Consider the following 19,870-nt stretch of genomic DNA (forward strand, 5'->3'; position numbering starts at 1 on the left):
AAGCGGCATCAGCGCATGTTATGTGCGCTGATACCGCTTCTCCCCTATGCATGATTGGGGGGCTGGGCGGTAAATGACAGGGGTGCTATGCGCCCGTCATTATCGGCACTGCTTCTACAAGATTGCAGCGCCGATGTGCTTGGCTATGTATGAGCGATCAGTTCGCCTGATCGTTCCGCCAGCTGCAGCTATCGATATCGACAGCTGCAGCTTGGCGATGCCCTATCCCCACAGCAGAGATAGCGCTGTCCCTGCTGCAGTGGCTGCCGGCCCAGGAGTGAGACACAGCACTAGGTTGATGCGCTGTGTGCTCTAGTAGGGATCGTCGGTGGGGGGAGTTTTCACTCCCCCGCTCCAGCCGAAGAGATTTTAATACATCTCATCGTTAGTGCTTCCTGTTTCGCAGGAAGAGTTATAGCAGCACGATAAGTGCCGCAATAATACATCTCCCCCACTGATCCCTATGGCTACATCCATTTTCTGAGTGTGTTTTCATCAACAAGTAGATCTTACTAACTGCTTTGGGGTTTATTTATACGTGGCTGTAAGTCAATTTAATGACACGCCTCTCAGATGTAGCAGTACACGCCCACTTTACCGCCACGCTCGCAGACCCTCCAACATGACCCCTTCCATCTGGTACAAATTGCTCTGCTCCTGGACTTCCTTCTTAATTGATGATTGCAGACACCTGTGGTGAAACACCTGTCTCATCTATTAACTAGTTCAACACAGGTGGCTGCAATCATTAATTCATGCTTCCCGACATTTAGCTCCCTCCTTCCGGGAGGGAGCTGTCGGGCTTACAGGGCTGGGGACGTGACGCGGCCAAACGGGGCGGGGCCCGGCACATGATGCGGCATTGGTGGCGGAGCATGGGGGCGTGACAGCATGATCGCGTCATCGTGGCTCCGCCCCCTCTTCACAATGCCGTGATTAATGGCATTGTGCAGCCGGGGGCGAGCCACGATGACGCGATTCAGCGCGAATCGCGTCACCGGCCCCCCTGCTGCCGGGGTTTGTACTTAAAAGCGCGGGGGGGGGTGTGCGGGCACATCGCCGGGAGGATTGCCTGCCTTCCCGGGAGGTCGGGAGCGGCACCCGATTTTCGGGAGGCTCCCGACCAAATCGGGAGGGTAGGCAAGTATGCATTAATTAGGTGGGAAGTCCAGGAGCAGTGCATTTTGCATCCGGTGGAAGGGGTCATGTTGGAGGCTAGGCACTCATAGGCGTTGCTTTCAAAATCTCCCTGAAAAGCTTTTTCAAAAGTAGGGCAAGCATGTCTACAATGTGTCTGTCATTAGCTACTGAAGCAGTCTTGGGAAAAGTAAATTGATATTTGGAAAGGGAATATATACTGTATAGCTCAGTTGTACAGTATATTCCCTTTCCAAATATAAATTTTGTTTGGCGTTTCCCCCACTTCATCAAATAGCCATTCACAAAAGGCATTATATCTGTATTTATAGCTGAGCTGTAAATACTTGAGACAGATATAATGCCTTTGTGAATGGCTATTTGATGAAGTGGAGGAGACGCCATCTTGGCGGAGATTTTGTCTCCCTGTGGAGCAGCTCGCTGTGTTGTCATAGCAACGGTGTCCCGGGTAACGAACACAACATGTGCTGAGAGGTTTACTAGGCCTCGGGTCACGGGTGTTGATGAGAGGCGGACGAGAGACTCGGACCTGACGGGACGATCGGACGGAGGAATTCCCGAGAGGTACCGGGGACCTGCACGGGACAAGTAGGCGGCCATTTTACTAGAGCCTAGGTAGAAAAGTACGTCAGCAGCAGCTGCTCAGTGCTCACCCGCAGTCTTGCAGCTACTACTTTGAACGGAGTAGAACAGAGCCTCGAGGTAGACACTATTGTGGGACTACTAGTCCCAGCATACCTGACATCTGGGTGGCATGGCTGGAGAGCAATAGATTCCCCTGGCTTATTTTAGTATAGGCCAGGTTCTGGGATATCCTTCCCTACGTTTTGTAGAAGGACGTCACTTTTATATACAAAAAAAATCTGAATGATGTTTATTCGCAGATAGTAAATAATTAAAATAAAATATATATATTTATGTATACATATTTTATTCTCGCTAGTAATAAAAAAGTGTTTAATGCAGTAAATTTATGAAGTATTTTGACACATACTGTAACATGCTGATGAGTCTTCATGCATAGAAGTACTAGACCCATTGAAACCTTGACTAGTCCTAATGCCAGCAAAACTGAAATGGGCTTTTTGCTATTTTAAAGGGTGGTAGGTATATTCAACAATGGGTTCCCCATTGGTGACCAATAAAGGATATAATTATAGCTAAAATAAATGTTTGTTTACAAATATATGTTTACATTTAAATTTTCTTGCAAATCTGCTACTGACTGCCCCATTCAGGGAATGGCTTCCGGTGCAGTGCACATAGGTGATCCAGGTCACACCGGTGCAGAAGGGACCCTGACTGGCCAGCAGTGAGATATCCCAGCTTACTTCCTGTATAGCCAGGGAGCTGAGAGCTGAGCATTTTGCAGTGATAGGAAATCGGACACACACACATGGACGGGTGGACACTCTCTCTCTCTCTCTCTCTCTCTCTCTCTCTCTCTCTGCAGACTAGACCAGGGCTTGACAAATGTTTCTAAAATCTAGTAGCCAGGACGAAAGTGTAGGAGCCAGACCCCCCCCCCCCCCTTCCCCTTCCCCTTCGGCAGCATTACTGAGCACCTACGCTTCGGCCACCAACCCCCATGGCCACACCACTAACTGGGTACCCCAGGTAAACCACCCTCCCATAGCCACATTACTGAGCAGCTAACCCCCCTCTCCAGGCAACCAACCCCCAGAAAGACCACCCCTCCGCAACCAAAAAACCCCGGGCAAGCAAAGCCACCGCCGGCAGTGGCCGAACTAGAGAGTGGTGAGCCCAGGTGCAAGAATATGCTTTGGGCACCCATATGCAGTGCCCACAGTAGTGCCCCATTAACATTGCCCCTTATACAGTGCCCCCACAAGTGGTCCCCCTATGCATTGCTAGTGTTCCCTCTAGCTCCGGCGGGAGGCAGGGCGCCGGAGCTAGAGAGGGCATATCCGTCCGAGAAGGGGGCGTGGTCATCGAAAAGGGGGCGTGTCTATAAGACGCGTCCCCTTTTCGTCACTCTTGGGGGCGTGCCCGGCACTTACGGACACGCCGGGCAGCCCCCAAGCCCTGCAGACAGGGAGAATAGATGCCGGGCGCATGCGCTCTGCGTCTATTCTCCGGCGGTGACCGGGCCACCGCACATTTCTTCACCCGCGGGACACTGCGACCCGCGGGTGAAGACGGTTCCCGCAGGCTGTTAGGGCAGGGCGCTTTTTGCCCTCCTTCTGGAGGGCAGGGCGCTTTTTGCCTTCCAGAAAGAGGGCAGGGCGCCGCGCCCCGCTAAAACAGCCTAGCGGGAACGCTACATTGCCCCAGTAGTAGTCCCCCAAAGCATTGCCCCCGGTATTAGTCCCCTCTATGCATTGCCCCCACTAGTAGTCCCCCCTATACAGTCCCTCCAGTAGTAGTCCTCACTATGCATTGCCCCTAGTAGCGCCCCCCCTATACAGTGCCCCCAGTAGCGACCAACCCCCCTATGCAGTGCCCCCAGTAGTGGTCCCCATATAAAGTGCCCCCAGTAGTGGTACCCCTATGTAGTGCCCCTTTAATCAGTGCCCCTAGAAGTGGTCCCCCCTTTGCATCACCCCCAGTAGTAGTCCCCCCTATACAGTGCCCCCAGTAGTAGTCCCCCATATGCAGTGACCCCAGTAGTAGTCCCCACTATGCATTGTCCCTAGTAGCGGCCACACCCTGTACAGTGCTCCAGTAGCGCCCCCCCCCCATACAATGTCCCCAGTAGCACCACCCCCCCTATGAAGTGCCCCCTGTAGCAACCAACCCCCCTATGCAGTGCCTCTTACACACACAAACACAAAAAAACAATAACGCAACTTACCTGATCCTCGCTCCTACCGATGACCGCCGCTGTCCTCTCCGGGCCCGCTCTCGCCCTGCACTATGGGATCGGAGAGACGTCATGACGTCTCTCCCATCACCCGCTGCGGGGGGAGCCGGAAGTCGGAGCTCATGAGTGATGTCCAGCCAGCTCCCTCTGTCTGTCTGACTCTCATCGGCTGCTATAACAAACACACTGCTGCCGCTGACGGCTGTGTGGTTGTTCTGTATTGTGGACCGCACGGTCTGCACTACACTAGCGGCAGCAGGGGGTTGCCCTCACATCTGGTCGCCAGTCAGCCAAATCTGGTCGCAATGGCGACCTGGCCCACGGGTTTTGTCGACCCCTGCACTAGCCGATATGTCGTCCGATCCGGCCGGATCGGACGACATATCAGGCACATCGTCTAGTGTGTACCGTCAACGTCATCACTTGTCGGACCTGCATGGCCCCCGTCATCACTATGCACTTGACGATGCTGGTAACCTGCTGGCTGCCGCCGCTTACGAGATCGGTACACACTAGACATTGTCTAGTGCAGTGATTCTCAAACTCGGAGCCGGGCAGCCACCGCAGCAGGGACAGCGCAGTGGTTGTAGTTTCATATAATGTTACTGTGATTTTTAGACTGTTTTTAACAGTGAAATGTAAGTCAGCTCCTGCGCCTTTTATGGATTTATATGGATTCTTCATCAAACATATGGATAATCATAAACCATGGTTGTACCTTATGGTATTTGTTCTATGTAAAACAGTATTTATTTCATGTAAAACAGCTTGCTGCTTGGTGCTATTATACACTGCTCTTTCATGTAGAATGTAGCTCTCTTATTTTGTTTTTTATAATAATATAAACAAAATGGGGTTTAGATGTATCAGTATTAAAACAGATATGTTATTTTTATACATAGATGTACTGTAAGTAAACACGTTCAGATGTAAATCAACATAAAGCTTAGAGTTTAACCATCTACATACCACAAATCTCATTGAGAATCCTTCCAACCATTTCCTGCCCCCCTCTGTTATACCTTTGTATGCACAGAGTAGGGGGGCGGAGAGCACTTCATTGGATCACTTTCTCCGCGGTGTTGCTGTACGCATGCGTGGTCTGCTGACCCTGCATGTGCAAGAGAACATTACCAGGGAAGGATGCTGCAGATCCCTCTCTTAGTAGCTATTTCGATGTGTAGCCCATAGTCTTCAGTGGCTAATGCCATCTGAGCTAGGTAAAATTCTACAATTAAGCAGCCCCTATAGACAGGGCCAGATTAACAATGGACGGATCTATCTATCTACCTATCTATCTATCTATTTATCTATCTATCTATCTATCTAACAGGTTAAAATAAGCTTACACTACAAGGTCAGTAGGACATATTAACAGATACAGCTGATAACTGACAGTTCTATAGCATGTCACATGATCAGTCTATTAAGGTTATAAATCATATCCTACCTGTATTTCACCATTTCTCTCAGTTGATAATGACAGTTCTCTACAAATTAGTGACTTTTTCTATCAAAGCTGAGTGACATCACAAAGGCTGTTTATGAAGTAACAAGTCACATGGTTAGCATACTGAGATGAAAAATCACATTCTTCAGGCATTTTGCCATTGCTTTCTATTTTTTATCTATCTATCTATCTATCTATCTATCTATCTATCTATCTATCTTTAGATTAAAATAAGCTTAAACCGGGGTACACACGGAACAATATGCTCCATGAGCGATATCGTTCAGTGTTGTCCCCTCACCTGCCGGGCTCAATGTCGTTCCCGACATTGAGCATACACACTGAACGATATCGTTCAGTGACGTCACTGGCTGCATCCCCGATATCGTTAGCTTGGCCTGCAAGTACGGCCGATGAAAGATAACGATCCGCGGGGAAGTGCGCATAACCGACAGTTCTATAGACAGTTGATAACCGACAGTTCTATAGCAAGTTACAGGAGTAGCCTATTAATGTTCTAAATCACATCCAACCTGCACGTGATAACTCTGGGCCTGATTCACTACGGATCGCACTTGTGCTTATACGCACACACAGCGCAGTTACTAATATCAGCGGTGCTATTTAAATGTGTGCATTCACATTGCGATCGCATCCTGACATAAGGACGCCCACTTCCCCTTACATCCGTATACTAGGGGAACATAGTGAAACAATCTGTAACATTGGACCCATATGCACACTTGCACAAGCCCCTGACCTTACTCAGAAATACCCCTTGGCCACGCACGCTATCAGTGCTATGGCTGCTTATGGCCACGCAGTGGATAATTTATGCACGTCCCTGCAATGGCGTTGAAACGCACTGGCATGCCTGCGTTCACCCAACCACCCCCACCGTCACCACCCGCAAACGGCACTTCCTTGCAATCACTCTGCTCTGGGTCTCTGTAGCCTCTGCCAACGCAGTTCACATCGCAATCACTAGTTCACACACTGCGATGCATACTCATGCGCAGAACGCAACAATCGACCGATTGCGTGCATATTAGCAACTGTATTCCTTGCTGAATCAGGCCCTGAGTTTTCTACAAAATGGTGACTTTTCTATCCAAGCTGAGTGACATCACAAAGGCTGTTTAGGATGTAACAAGTCACATGGTCAGTATTCTCCGACTGAAGTCGTTATAGTCGGACTAAGCTGCAATGTGAGTTGAATAGCTCCAGGACCAACTTCCCGGTGCTATTCACCTCGCTCTCAATTGAATCGCCCCCATTATTTTCATATATAGCATTTTAGATTAAAATAAGCATACCTTACATTGTGACATGTCATATCAGCAGATACAGTTGATAACTGACAGTTCTCTACAAAATGGTGACTTTTCTATCCAAGCTGAGTGACATCACAAAGCTGTTTATTATGTAACTAGTCACATTTCCTACATGCATATTGCCATATATTTATGTATAATTATTCATAATCAATCTATCATTAAAGTTAAAAATACGCTATTATTACAAGGTTAGTATACCAATTAACAGATACAGCTGATAACTGAGTGTTCTATAGCAAGTCACATGATCAGCTTATATAAATCACATCCTACTTGTGTTTCTCCAATTCTATCTATCTATCATTATTTTATATACATGTGTCCACATACATCTTATCTCCATGCGCTACAAGTTGTGTTAAACATAGTTGCGTTAAACATAACGCTTGAGTACCACGCGACTCGGTAGTGCTTGGTGTCTTTTCTTTTGACTTTTAACCTTTCAAATTAGTTTTATTCTCAAAGCGATAAATCACATTCTACCAGCATTCCACCATTTCTATCTATCTAAGTTCCTCTCCTTCTCAGTATAGACCCTTGAATTATTTCAGAATAGAATATATAGGGCTGCTTCCACAGTTGAAAACTGGTGATTGCGGCAGATTTCTCTATAATTTGCTTTATTTTTTGAACATTAAGGGGGGGATGTACTAAGTTTTGAAAAGTGATAAAGTGGAGAGTGGCAAAGTACCAACCAACCAGCTCCTGTAATTTTACAGACTATGGGTGGTATTCAATTAGCCGCTATAAAATGAAAACTTATCGCCGGATAAGTTTTCGCCCTATTCGCCAGTATTTGTGAGATCTTTTCACGTATTTTCACAATGTGCGCTCCCGATTTTGCACCCTATCCAATTACAAAACACATGGAAACGTATATGTGGGATAATTGTGCATGGCAAAACTAGCGAAAAGTACAGGACATTTTGGGGAAATCAGTCTGGACCCCATAAAAAGCCTAACTTACATTACTAGCCCTAATAAAAGTATTTTGGGTTCTTAAATTGTGTGAAATGGTTGTTATATGCATATTTGCATAAGGGTGGACAATTGATGAAAAGCAATATTTTTGGGAGAAAATAATTACTGCAGTTAAATTGGGGGTACATGGGTGCAAGTATATTTTTGTGTCTTTAAAGTGCACTTTTATACATTTCTAAAAATATACCTGCTGCAGCCACCTGCTATCCTACAAAACACCTGTCCCATCCACACAGCCCCCCAAAATACCTGACCCAGTACTTTTAAACCCATCTTCCATCACTTTTTAAATTTTCACACCAAAAATGGCATGTCATTATTAGGGGGAATGAAGTTTTTTTTTTTTTTTCTAAATGTTTTTTATTTTTTTTATTTGGATCTTTGATATAATAATAATAATTTTATTTATATAGCGCTTTTCTCCTAAAGGACTCAAAGTGCTTTACATTTACAGTATAAAATATAAAACAAGCTTTTACAAGGGACATTAGTGAATGCTTGGGTGAATAGGTGAGTCTTGAGTCTATTTTTGAAGGATTCTAGAGTGGAGGCCTCTTGAACTGTGCGGGGAAGTGAGTTCCATAAGGTTGGAGCCTCAAAACTGAAAGCTCGACCCCCAGACGAATTCCGTGAGATTCTAGGTACTGTTAATAGTCCTTCGTCAACGGATCGCAGTAATCGAGTGGGACAGTAGAGAATCAGAAGCTGCTTCAGGTACCCTGGGCCATGGTCATGAAGGGCTTTGTAAGTTATTAATCCAATCTTGAAAGCAATTCGCCATCTGACAGGCAGCCAGTGAAGGGAGTAGAGAATGGGTGTTATGTGGCTGGAACGGGGCTGGTTGGTTAATAGCCTGGCAGCTGCGTTTTGTACCATCTGCAAGCGTTGTAATTCTTTTGCTGGGAGACCAAGGTAGAGGGCGTTGCAGTAGTCTAGGCGTGATGATGTATGACTTTAGGCAGATCTTCTGAGGGAATTAAGTGCTTGATTCTGGCTATGTTCCTCAGATGAAATAATGAGGATTTGATTGTGGCTGATACCTGATGTTTAAGTGTCAAGCCACTATCCAGGACAACACCAAGAGTCCGCACATGTTTAGTGTTTTGTAATTCTGAACCCCCAAGCATAAGTCCTGTTGGTTGGCTATGCTGTAGCCCTGTCCTGTGACCTATCATAAGAACCTCTGTTTTATCAGGGTTCAGTCGCAGCCAACTGGCACTCATCCACTCCTGAAGCTCAGCTAGGCAGCCATTTAGGGTTGTTATTGGGTCATTTGTACCTGGAGCAAAGGACAGGTACAGTTGTGTATCATCTGCATAGCAGTGGTAAACCAGGCCATGACGTCTGATTATTTCACCCAGTGGCAGCATGTATACTGCAAAAAGCATGGGAGATAGTATAGAACCCTGTGGGACACCGCATGGAAGTGATACTGGTGATGAAGAGTTTACTCCAGAAGAAACTCTCTGTGACCTGCCAGCGAGAAATGATTTGAACCATCTAAGGACTGTGCCATCCAGTCCACAGAAATTTTTCAGGCGCTCAATTAGAATCCCATGGTCCACAGTATCAAATGCTGCTGAGAGATCCAGAAGGATTAAGATTGAACAATCACCTCTGTCTCTTGCCATCAGAAGATCATTAAGCACACATACCAGAGCTGTTTCAGTGCTATGTCTTCTCCTGAATTCTGACTGGAATGGATCATAAATATCATGGGTAGACAGGTGGGTTTCCAGTTGCATTGCCACCACTTTCTCAATGACCTTTCCTAGAAAAGGAAGGTTTGATACTGGTCTATAGTTGGTCATGCAGTCGGGGTCTAAATTAGGTTTTTTAAGAAGTGGTCTAACCATTGCTTCCTTTAGTGGTTCTGGAAAAAGGGCTGTTTGCAAAGAGCACTGAACTATTTTTGCAATTACAGGGCCAATAATGTCTATACACCCTATGAGAAGCTTGGTTGAGGCGGGGTCCAGATCACAGGTGGTGGGTCGCAACACTGATAATTTTAGCAATGTCTTTTGCATCCATTATGTCAAAGCTGTTCCAGGGAGACAGGTGGCTTACCTTGGCAGGCTTGGTAGTTTGGCACTCCTTTGATGGCACTGTGGGGATTCCAGCCCGGATGGAGGATACTTTATCTGCAAAGAATTTTGCAAACTCATTGCATCTTGACTGGGAGAGGGTTTCATCATGCTGCAGGCATGCTGGTTTGCAAAGCATCTCCACTGTACGGAAAAGCTGAGCCGGCCTATTGTTTGCTGCCTTGATCTCATTTGAAAGGAACTCTGTTTTCTTACGGGTGATTGTTGATTGATATTCTCTTATATGTTTGATTAGTGTTAACTTATCCTCTACCAGGTTCGTCTTCCTCCATCGTCTTTCAAGTCTACGCCCCCTTTTCTTGAGTTCACTAACACTATTGTCAAACCAAGGGGCTTGACGGTGTGGTATGAGGGGTCGTATACGCACAGGGGCAATTATATCCATTGCAGCTTTCACATCCCTGTTATAGTAATGGACAAGGGAACAAGGATCTTCACAGGCCCCCATTACCGCAGAAAGATCCAGGTTTGCTGCAAGAGCCTGGGGAGTCATGCCCCTCCTTGGACGATACCTTGTCAACTCCATGGGTAAAGTTCTATTTTGAGGGGTTGCAACTGAGAAGTGAATTGAGTGGTGGTCTGACCACGTGACTGGGTTTATATTTAGGTCAGAGAAATCTATTCCAATCTGGAAGACAAGATCAAGAGTGTGACCACTTATATGAGTAGCCGAAGGGATGACTTGTGTGAGGCCCAGAGCATTCATTGTGCACAGGAGATCTTGGCCAAGGTGTGAGAGCTCATCATCAACCCATGCATTGAAATCCCCAAGGATCAGCCATCTTTGATGCTCCAGAACTAATCCAGCAACAGTATCTGCAAATTCTTGTAGAAATATCTTTCCATCTCCAGGGGGGCGGTAAATGTGAAGTACTCTGATTCCTAATTATGTAGAACTCCGAGCAGCGATGCACTCAAATGAGTGAGTCATTTCCAATGGGTGGACCCTAAGTTTAAGTGCTTTTCTAAAGCAGATTGCCACTCCCCCTCCCCTGCGGTTAAGTCTTGGGTTGTGAATGGCAGAATAATTTGTTGGAACTGCAGCTTCCAAGATTTCATCTAGCCAAGTCTCTGTAATACAGGCAAGATCTGCAGATTCAATAAGGTCAGCAATTGTGGCAGTCTTGTTTCTTATAGATCTGGCATTACAAAGGACAGACCTGATTGGGCATACCGGAGTGCCTGTAGTTTTCTTTATATTGAGTGTGGGAGCTCTGGGGATGTCAGCCACAGAGCTGGAGTTTAATGATCTGTTCTTCCAAGCACAGGGCCATTTGATATACAGTATTAGATCAGTGGTTCCCAAACTTTTTTGAATCACGGCGCTCTAGAGTATCAGCACATGTTTTCACAGCACCCCTAAGCCAAAATGTTGTTATTCAGAAAAAAATGTAGTAAATTAGTGAAGTACATTGTGCTGACCTGTCATTCTTATGCTGGGCATACACTGCCAGATAACATGTCTGTCAGACCGACAGACATTTTATCTGGCCGGCTGCCAGCCGCAGATGTCCGCGGCATACACTGTGAGAGAAATCTCACAGTGTATAGCCCGACATCCGCGCTCCGCCCCTGGGGGAGGAGACATTTCCCTGTTCCTTCCGTAGGAAGGAACACTGGAAATGTCTGTCTGTCGGCTGCGCTGGGCATACACTGCCCGATGTGGCCGACAGTTTACCGGGTAATATCGCATCGGACGGGCATGCTGGACAATCCAGCATGCCCGACCGAGCAATATTTAACCCTCGGTCGCCCCCCCCACGCTACAATTATCGCGGCTATCCGCCGATATCGGGCGGATCGTGTCCCAATAATTGTAGCGTGTATGGCCAGCATTAGGGTCAGTTATATAGTGGTGGACAGGTTTGTGCTTCTGTTTGTCCACATTACATTGACCATAAATAATTTGATTTGGTGCTGGACATCCATTCTGAGGCACCCCTGCATGTGTCCCGAGGCACCCCAGGGTGCCGCGGCGCACAGTTTGGGAACCACTGTATTAGATACAAAATATACAATAATAATAACAAAGATAATTACAGTATTGGGTGTACATTCAACAAACTGTCAATGATACAAAAAGGAAATTATATTTTTCTTTTTTCCTTTATTTCTTCTGCTTATCAAAGTACCATTGTATCATATCTTTACTAAAAGGAAGAATGAGAAAATAAACACCAAGAAAAAGAAAGGAGAGTAAGAAAAACAAAAAGAAACCAAACCGAAAAGGGGGGAGGGGGAGGATCGCCTGCAGTCCAGTACCCCCTACATGTAATCCGATACATTAAATAAATTGAATAGGAGGGTCAGATTTAAACATTCTAGTTTCATACCATAATGTTGCACGAAAACAACTGTGAACTTGTTGGTTGGTTGAAATATTTAAGGTATCAATAAAAGATTCAAAGGAGTTATGTCAAGCGCTGCACCTCTAAAGATATTGTGTTAGAAGCTATATATTGTACTGGGAGAAAATTGTATCACTGAAGATGTACAGTGGTAGTGGAGGGAGCACCCGGCATACGGTCCAACGACTTGAGCTGCAGTCGCTTCCTCCCCAGACGGCTGCACATCCACATACTTGGATTGGGCGGCGTGTGACTTCCCTCAGAAGCACACCGCCGCTCAGACCACACTTGCGGACAGCACGGTTCAGGGAGACACCGGTCGCGCGCTCACTCGTCCCCCCTCCAGCCTGAAAACATCCCAGGCAATGACTATCATATACAAATCAAGACTTGTTCACATTTGGGCACGATCAATACCTTCCCCAAGAGATTGCGGGACGCCGTGATCTCTGCTGGAACTTTCTTAAACAATACACACGGTCACGGATCCTGTGACAATATAGAGAGACTATTCAATTTATTATCATTGCAACATCTGCATTTGTTCTGACTTTGTGGATGCATGCAGCTGCTATACTGTATTGCCATCACAATTTCCTATGATACCAGATTGCCATTATATACGTGCTAATGAGTACAATTAAGTAAAGTATCTTATCTATTATGTTTGGCTGTGTTAGTTTGAGGACAAACATGTTGAACAGATCTATCAGTAGGTGGTGACACAAACATTCTTTTTCTCACCAATAAACCATACCACTGTACATCTTCAGTGATACTATTTTCTCCCAGTACAATATATAGATTCTAACACAATATCTTTAGAGGTGCAGCGCTTGACATAACTCCTTTGAATATTACTAATACGTGAGAAGGGATTACTTGCCTGCCAAGCTGCTCCCGCATAAACACGAAACACTCCCTCTGGAGCACTGATACTTCCAATATCTATCAATAAAAGATTCCCAAACTTCAAATAATTTCTCAATGCGTTGTTCTTTATGCAGTGAGGTTTCTGTCTATGGAGTTTCCGCACAAGCAACACATCGGCAATTGGGTAGCGCGATACTTATGCGTGAAAAGTTTGCACCTGCAAACGCTTTTCATCAAAATGCGACTTTTCGCACCTAATTGAATTCCCCCTTGTGTTTGAAAAATGGCAGTTAGGAGCTGATTGGTTGGTAGTTTATCACTCTCCACTTTATCACTTTTCAAGGATTAGTACATCTCCCCCCATAGTTGCATTATACTGCATTCATGTGCTGGGCTGCTGTGAGGTAAGAGGGAGGGGCGGGAAGGGTCTGGGACCCTCCAGCAAGCCCGGGCCTGGATAAATAGTACCCTCCCTTCTCGGCACCCCTGGTCACAGATCCTGTAGTGGCTAGCCACACCACTTGAATATTGTCCCCTTCTACTACATTCCTCGGTAGTCCCTTCAAAGGACAGGGGGGGACGGGAAGAAAGGGGTGAGCAAATTTTCCCAACCCGCATTTTTTTTTCAGTTGTATTACTGATGTTCTACTGCTGGGTCCCGGGCTAAACTGAGCACAGGATGTGCAGATGCGGCATATCTACAGTAAACAGTAAGAGCCTGGGGTCGGTTTATAGTCGCAAAGTGCAACTAGAATGACCAGAGAAAAGTCACAAACATATTCCCATTTGCATGGAACTGGGCTTAGGGTGCTCTGACCCTGGTGTAAGCATAACATTGATGATGGCTGAGTCTGATTGGTCAGACTCGGGAAAAACACACCCATTTATGCAAAACCCCTAAAACTGCTGTAACACTAATTTAAAAGTGATTTCACACTGCAGGCCACACTCAATATGCACATATAAAGAATACACACACAGATACACACACACACACATTTTGTATTCGTGCCTGCTTCGCCAAGTACTGTATTACAGATGCACCAATCCACTTAGGTACTTATTGTCTGCACTATCCAGCTATTAAATGTAATGTGTTCCCCTTGTGTCTGCGATTTTTAGCAATTTCAGAACTCACAGTGAAACAACACAAACATTAAACTTTTTTTTTGCAGATGCAAGCTTTCATTATGTTTACTTGCAACTCTGAATAATGCTCAAAGTCCAGAAACCCAGGTTGCTTGTTGCTGCAGTGTTGCAATATTTTCAGTAGTAAACGTTACATGAAAATCTCCTTTCACTGGTCATGCATTGCTGTTACTGCAAACAATGGCCCTCATCAGACACGGTCGCAACCGCTGAGCGCTCGCAACCGGGTCGATGTTAAGGCCCTGCGCACGCGCAAACCCCGGAGCGATAGAGAAGTTCTCTCGCTCCGGAGCTCACTACAGAAGGGGTGGCTGTTGATGTTGATCGACAGCTCGCCCCGTTTTGTAGGCGGGCCGGAGGGGTGGCTACACAACCGGAGGCGTTCCTGACGGAACGCCTGCCGTTTTGTGGGCGGCCGCACTGACATCAGCAGTGATGTCATTGGGGAGCTTCCTGCTTGATCAGAGCAGGAAGATCCCTGGGGCTTGCATTTGCTGAGACCCAACCTTAGGGTCTCGTCGCAAGCCCCTATGGTCACGATGGTCTTGACCATCGCGACCATCAACCTGGTTGGTTGCTAAAGCTGTGGGTGGTAACCCACAGCTTAGCTAGCGACCAGGAGGCCGCACTTGAAAAGGCAAGCGGCCGTCCTCATTCAGAGCGAGCGGTCCTCTGAATGAGGGCCTATATCCTATGTCATGCGTCTAATATGAGGCACGTTCAAATGATCAGTTGTAATTTTACAAATTTATTTCAAAATATATTGTTCCTGTTATCCTGCATATGTAATAAATTGATTACCATATTTTACAAAGATACAAAATGAACAGTGTTTTGGCAATTGGTGTCAAAAACACTGCTAAAGCTGGCCATACACGCTACAATTATCAGGCCGATCTGCCCGATATCCACGGATCGCCCCGATAATTGTAGCCTGTGGGGGGGCGATCGAGGGTTAAATATTGCTCGGTCGGGCATGCCGGATTGTCCATCATGCCCGTCCGATGCGATATTTAGAGGTAATCATCGGGCAGTGTATGCCCAGCCGCTGCTGACAGACAGACATTTCCTGTGTTCCTTCCCATGAAAGGAACAGGGAAATGTCTCCTCCCCCGGGGGCGGAGCGCAGATGTCGGGGCTAATACTGTGAGAGAAATCTCACAGTGTATGCCGGGGACATCTGCGGCTGGCAGCCGGCCAGATAAAATGTCTGTCGGTCTGACAGGCATTTTATCTGGCCGTGTATGGCCAGCATAAGTTGTATCAGCCTGCTCTCCCGGGAACTGCGGGAGGCATCCGATTTTTTTAGGTAACCCCCTGCCCTCATTTTCCCAGGGTTCGGCCGGTCCGCGAGTAGCTGGCGGAGCATAATGACGATATTCTATGAGAATCGCATCATTTGGCCCGCCCCTATTTATATATGAGGGATTCACTGCATTTTACCTTGTGGAGGTGGGGCTTAAATGACGCAGATAGTCTCTCCCCGCTCCCCCATTGCCGGCCATCTGCACCTCCTCTCCGAACTGCTCCAGGAGAAGTAGGCAAGTATGTGCTAAATGCAACATACCCACTCACTAGACATCTTAAGGTGCATACACACGGAATGATATATCGTTACGATATGAACGATAACAACATTGTTCAACGATATATCGTTCCGTTTGTATGCAATGAACGACCAGCGATGCGCACTCCCGCTGAACAATAACGATATCGTCCATCGGGCATGCATGCAGGCCAATCTGCACGATATCATTAATTTTCTATATGGGAGAACGATCGTTGGTAAAATCATTGGTGTGTGGATGAACAATATTGTTCATCCAGCACACCAGGAATTTCAAGGGAGATCGTTCAGCGATATCGTTCGCTGAACAGATCATCCCGTGTGTAGCCAGCATAACAGTCATAAGTATTTCCACACTATGGGGCTGATTCTAAGTTGCAGGTAGCTGCGGAAGCCTGATTCACTACCTTATGCTGTTGCATGAATCTGTAGGGCTAATGCTGGGATCAGTGCATGTGCAAGCAGAAACCTGTGCCGCCCGCTGATTTTACGCCAGCTGCCGCAACCGTCATTGTTAGAATCTGCACGTGCGCTAGATCTGCTAGATCTGTCAGAAACAGGCTGTCTTCTCTGTACGCACAACTCAGATCCTCACAGAGCTTCTGGTACACGCCCACGACACTCCCACGGTTACATGCCATCACATCGTCACTGCCCCGTTCACACCCCCAAATGCCCTATTTTAAGGAAAGACCTCTTGCCATATTGCGTCCGACTCAGAATACAGCAATCAAACTCAAAGATGCATAAATTCGCATCTGCGCATGCGCTGTATGCAAAAACACCATTTACATCTGTGTACAGATATTAGTTTGACTCGGAATTAGGCCCTATAGATGCAAAGTGACTACAATAAAAACATCACATGAAGTAATGATGGGCTGCCTTGTGTTAGATTAAGGAGTACAGTATACACTTAATTACGCACTCAGCTCAGTTATATGTCCAGCAAAATCCTTTTGGATTTGTTTTGTGGCACCTCCTGAGCGTACCTGTAATAGTAGTTTGAGGAGTAAGATGTTTCTTAGGTTTTAAGTTCATTAAGGCATCTTCTAGATCACAAGATCGTCCGAGAGGCCTGGCTAAGATTACAGTATGAAATATGCTGAGGTCTAGACGTCTGAAAAATTATTTTTACTTTGCTTCATTTTCTGTTTGGGTATCATACCAGTATTCATTATATTATCTACACATGATGCAGTCCTGCCTCTTGGCCCAATAGCAGAGTGACAGAATTATAGTCCACTGTATCACATGTAAGTGACCATATTGTATGTGACCAAACCAATCTGACCATGTAGCAAATCTCTTCCAGCATCACAGGGGTTTATTAGCATGGCCTGGCTGGCAACATTTATCCTGGAGGCAAGCCCAGAACACTAAGCAATAAGTAGTGGCCCATCCTTTAAAGGGAGGTTTTATTTACATATAAACAGATAGATAGATGTCACATGCCCCTTATATACCATCAGACTCCACATGCCTCATATGCTATCAAACTCCTCCACATGCTTCTTTTATGTCATCAGGCCCCTCAACTTGCCATCAGATAGTTAATTAGATAGATATCATATACCCCTTATATACTGTCAGACACCTCTACATATCATTTATATGAAATCAGATTCCTCCAAATGCCTCATGTGCCATCAGCCTTCTCCACACACCCCTTTTATGCCATCAGACCCCTCCACATATTTTTTTATATGTCATTAGACCCCTCCATTTGCCCGTTACATGTCATCAGACTCTTCTACATGCAATGCAGGGAGCGTACCAGAGACCGATATACATATTCAGAGATTGCTATACAATACAGAGAGCATCCCAGAAATTGCCATACAATACACAGAGCATTTCAGAGACACTGTTACAGAACCGGGACTTAGTTATTCATACCCAGCCGACGGTGCTTCATCAAGGTGGGCCTTCCGTTACAGAGTGCTGTCATTGCATTGCTAAGAGCGCAGCCATGTTGGTTCCGTTCAGCTGAGTACCAGTGTCCTGTCACTTCCTGTCTGCTACGCTCACATGACTGATTCCTCTTATTCTCTGCAATAGCGCCCTTTTTTTTTTTAAACATCTGTTTAACTTTATTTATAAATATAATGAAGACCATATTCGGAGAAATCACAAAGAAATAATGGATGATACAAAGCAATAAACAATGTGAATAAGAACCTGCATAATTATCCATGACATCAGTGCAAACTTATGGATATCAGGACATCTGATATTGTTTAAATCAGAGGCTGGTAGCTGAAATATAGCAATTAAGTATCTTTAATACAAACTACAAAGTATGTACACTATATAGCAGTTTACAATATAATGCTGGAGGAAAGTCCGAGGTAAAGAGGGGGGGGGGGGGGGGGGCAGCAAATAACAAGAGTGCTATGCTTATGTGCGTAATGGGGTAAAGGCCGCCATATAAGGACAATTCCATCCAAGTAATTAGCATAAAGCCCTAATACATACTGCTCATTCTAATTGTTGGTATAGAAACCAGGTAGTAGTTTCAAAAATGTTGCTGATATGGGTTTGAGTGGTACTATCTAAATGGGAGATGTATAAACCCCATTATCTTTTACATTTTATCACTCCCATCCATACTTACCTACTCTCCCGGTTGTTGTGAGAGGTTTCTGAATTTTCAAGTAGTCCCCTGCACCCACGGAAGAGTATCTGGATCTCACACATCCCGCCCACTTCCTAGTGAAGTGGGCAGGATGGGGAGATGGTTGCCAGGATTTGCGGTTCCGTATGGAGGGGCTAAATGACACGAAACAGCGTCATTTAGCCCGCCCCCTCCTCGTGGTCCTGCGATTCGATGTCATTTGTCGTGATGGGGGCGGGGCCTAATGACATAGGAGCCCGGCCCCGCCCACCAACATCTTCGGCTGTGCCTCCTCTCCAGGCATGTCCGGGAGAGGAGTTATTCAAAGTCGGTAAGCATGCTCCCTTCTCAATATCTGGGGGAGAGGCTCTACGGCCCAAATACAATATTTGTAAAATCATTCGTTTGACTATATCTAGAAAGGGTGGGGTTTTGACTTTTTTTATCGATGGTTACAATTGTTATAAGCAATGGCAAAATAGCTTCTTTTTTTTTTGTTAAGAACGCTCTATTTAAAACTGCACCTGCGACTACCACACCGTCAGAACAATGTGGAAAAATACTCCTCTGTGTGCTCACCAGTATCTACAGACTCCGATCATTGTCTGAACCTGTGCTCCTGTCAGCTGGACCCCTGCAAGCTGCTGCCCCTGTGTCTGCTCCAGTTACTCTGCAACATTGAACTGTTACTGGTATCCAGTCTGCACTCCTCCAGCTTGTGTTCAGGTTGCTGCCTGATCTCCGGCTCCATTCTGGTTTAAGCTGCATCTCCTCTGGCTCCAATCTGGTTCAAGCCCCCGGCTCCAGTCCGGTTTAAGCTGCTGGTCTCCTCTGGTTCCAATCTGGTTCAAGCCTCCGGTTCCAGTCCGAACAGCCAAAGATGCTGTTCAACTCCGGTCTCATTCCGGTTCAAGCATCGGTTCCAGTCCGGATCAGCCTGCATAGCCTTGCCTGTGTCTTTCCTTCCGGATCTAGTCCGGTTAAGCCTGTTTGTTATATTCTTATCCCAGCCTGTGCAGTAGTCTGAAATATCCTGTTTATTCTAAAGATTAATATAGTGCTTTAAGTGCCAAGTCTTCAGTCTTCTGTTTTCCTGACTTCAAGCAAGTCAACTTGCCTACTCAAATAGGGTTCAAGTAGACTATCCCTGTTTGCACTTCAGAATGTATTGCTGCTCAGTAAGACTATTGTTGGTGGTTGTTGTGCTGAGGGTCCTCTCTTTGAATGTTGGGGTTCGTGCTGAGTCTCCGCTAGCGTAGTCACTAGGTGCTGTGCACTGGATCTATATCCCTTTTTGAGGCTGTAGGCACAGGCACCCAGCTCTGGTAATCGGTTTTGTGCTATCTTTAGTGGATTATAGGTGGGCTACCGATTAACTGTATTACTGGTTTCTGCACCCTGATTTCTCAAACACTGGTTCCAGACCCTTACTTCAGAATTAGAGGTTGAGTTCCACTCAAT

General features: G+C 46.0%; 1 protein-coding gene across 5 annotated transcripts in view; it reads left to right on the top strand.

Moving 5' to 3' along the window:
• Positions 1–1,612: 1,612 nt before the first annotated feature.
• LRRC9 (leucine rich repeat containing 9) overlaps positions 1,613–19,870 on the top strand; it is a 151,131-nt gene continuing 132,873 nt past the window's right edge. For 2 of the 5 annotated variants that reach the window (XM_088473718.1, XM_088473722.1), the window contains exon 1: positions 1,613–1,746. The gene's annotated coding sequence lies outside the window, so the exon portion shown is untranslated. The other 3 variants (XM_088473719.1, XM_088473720.1, XM_088473721.1) reach the window with 3 other exon arrangements.

Source organism: Taudactylus pleione, unplaced genomic scaffold (genome assembly GCF_031769625.1).
Source record: "Taudactylus pleione unplaced genomic scaffold, aTauple2 ptg000139l, whole genome shotgun sequence".
Lineage (NCBI taxonomy): Eukaryota > Metazoa > Chordata > Amphibia > Anura > Myobatrachidae > Taudactylus > Taudactylus pleione.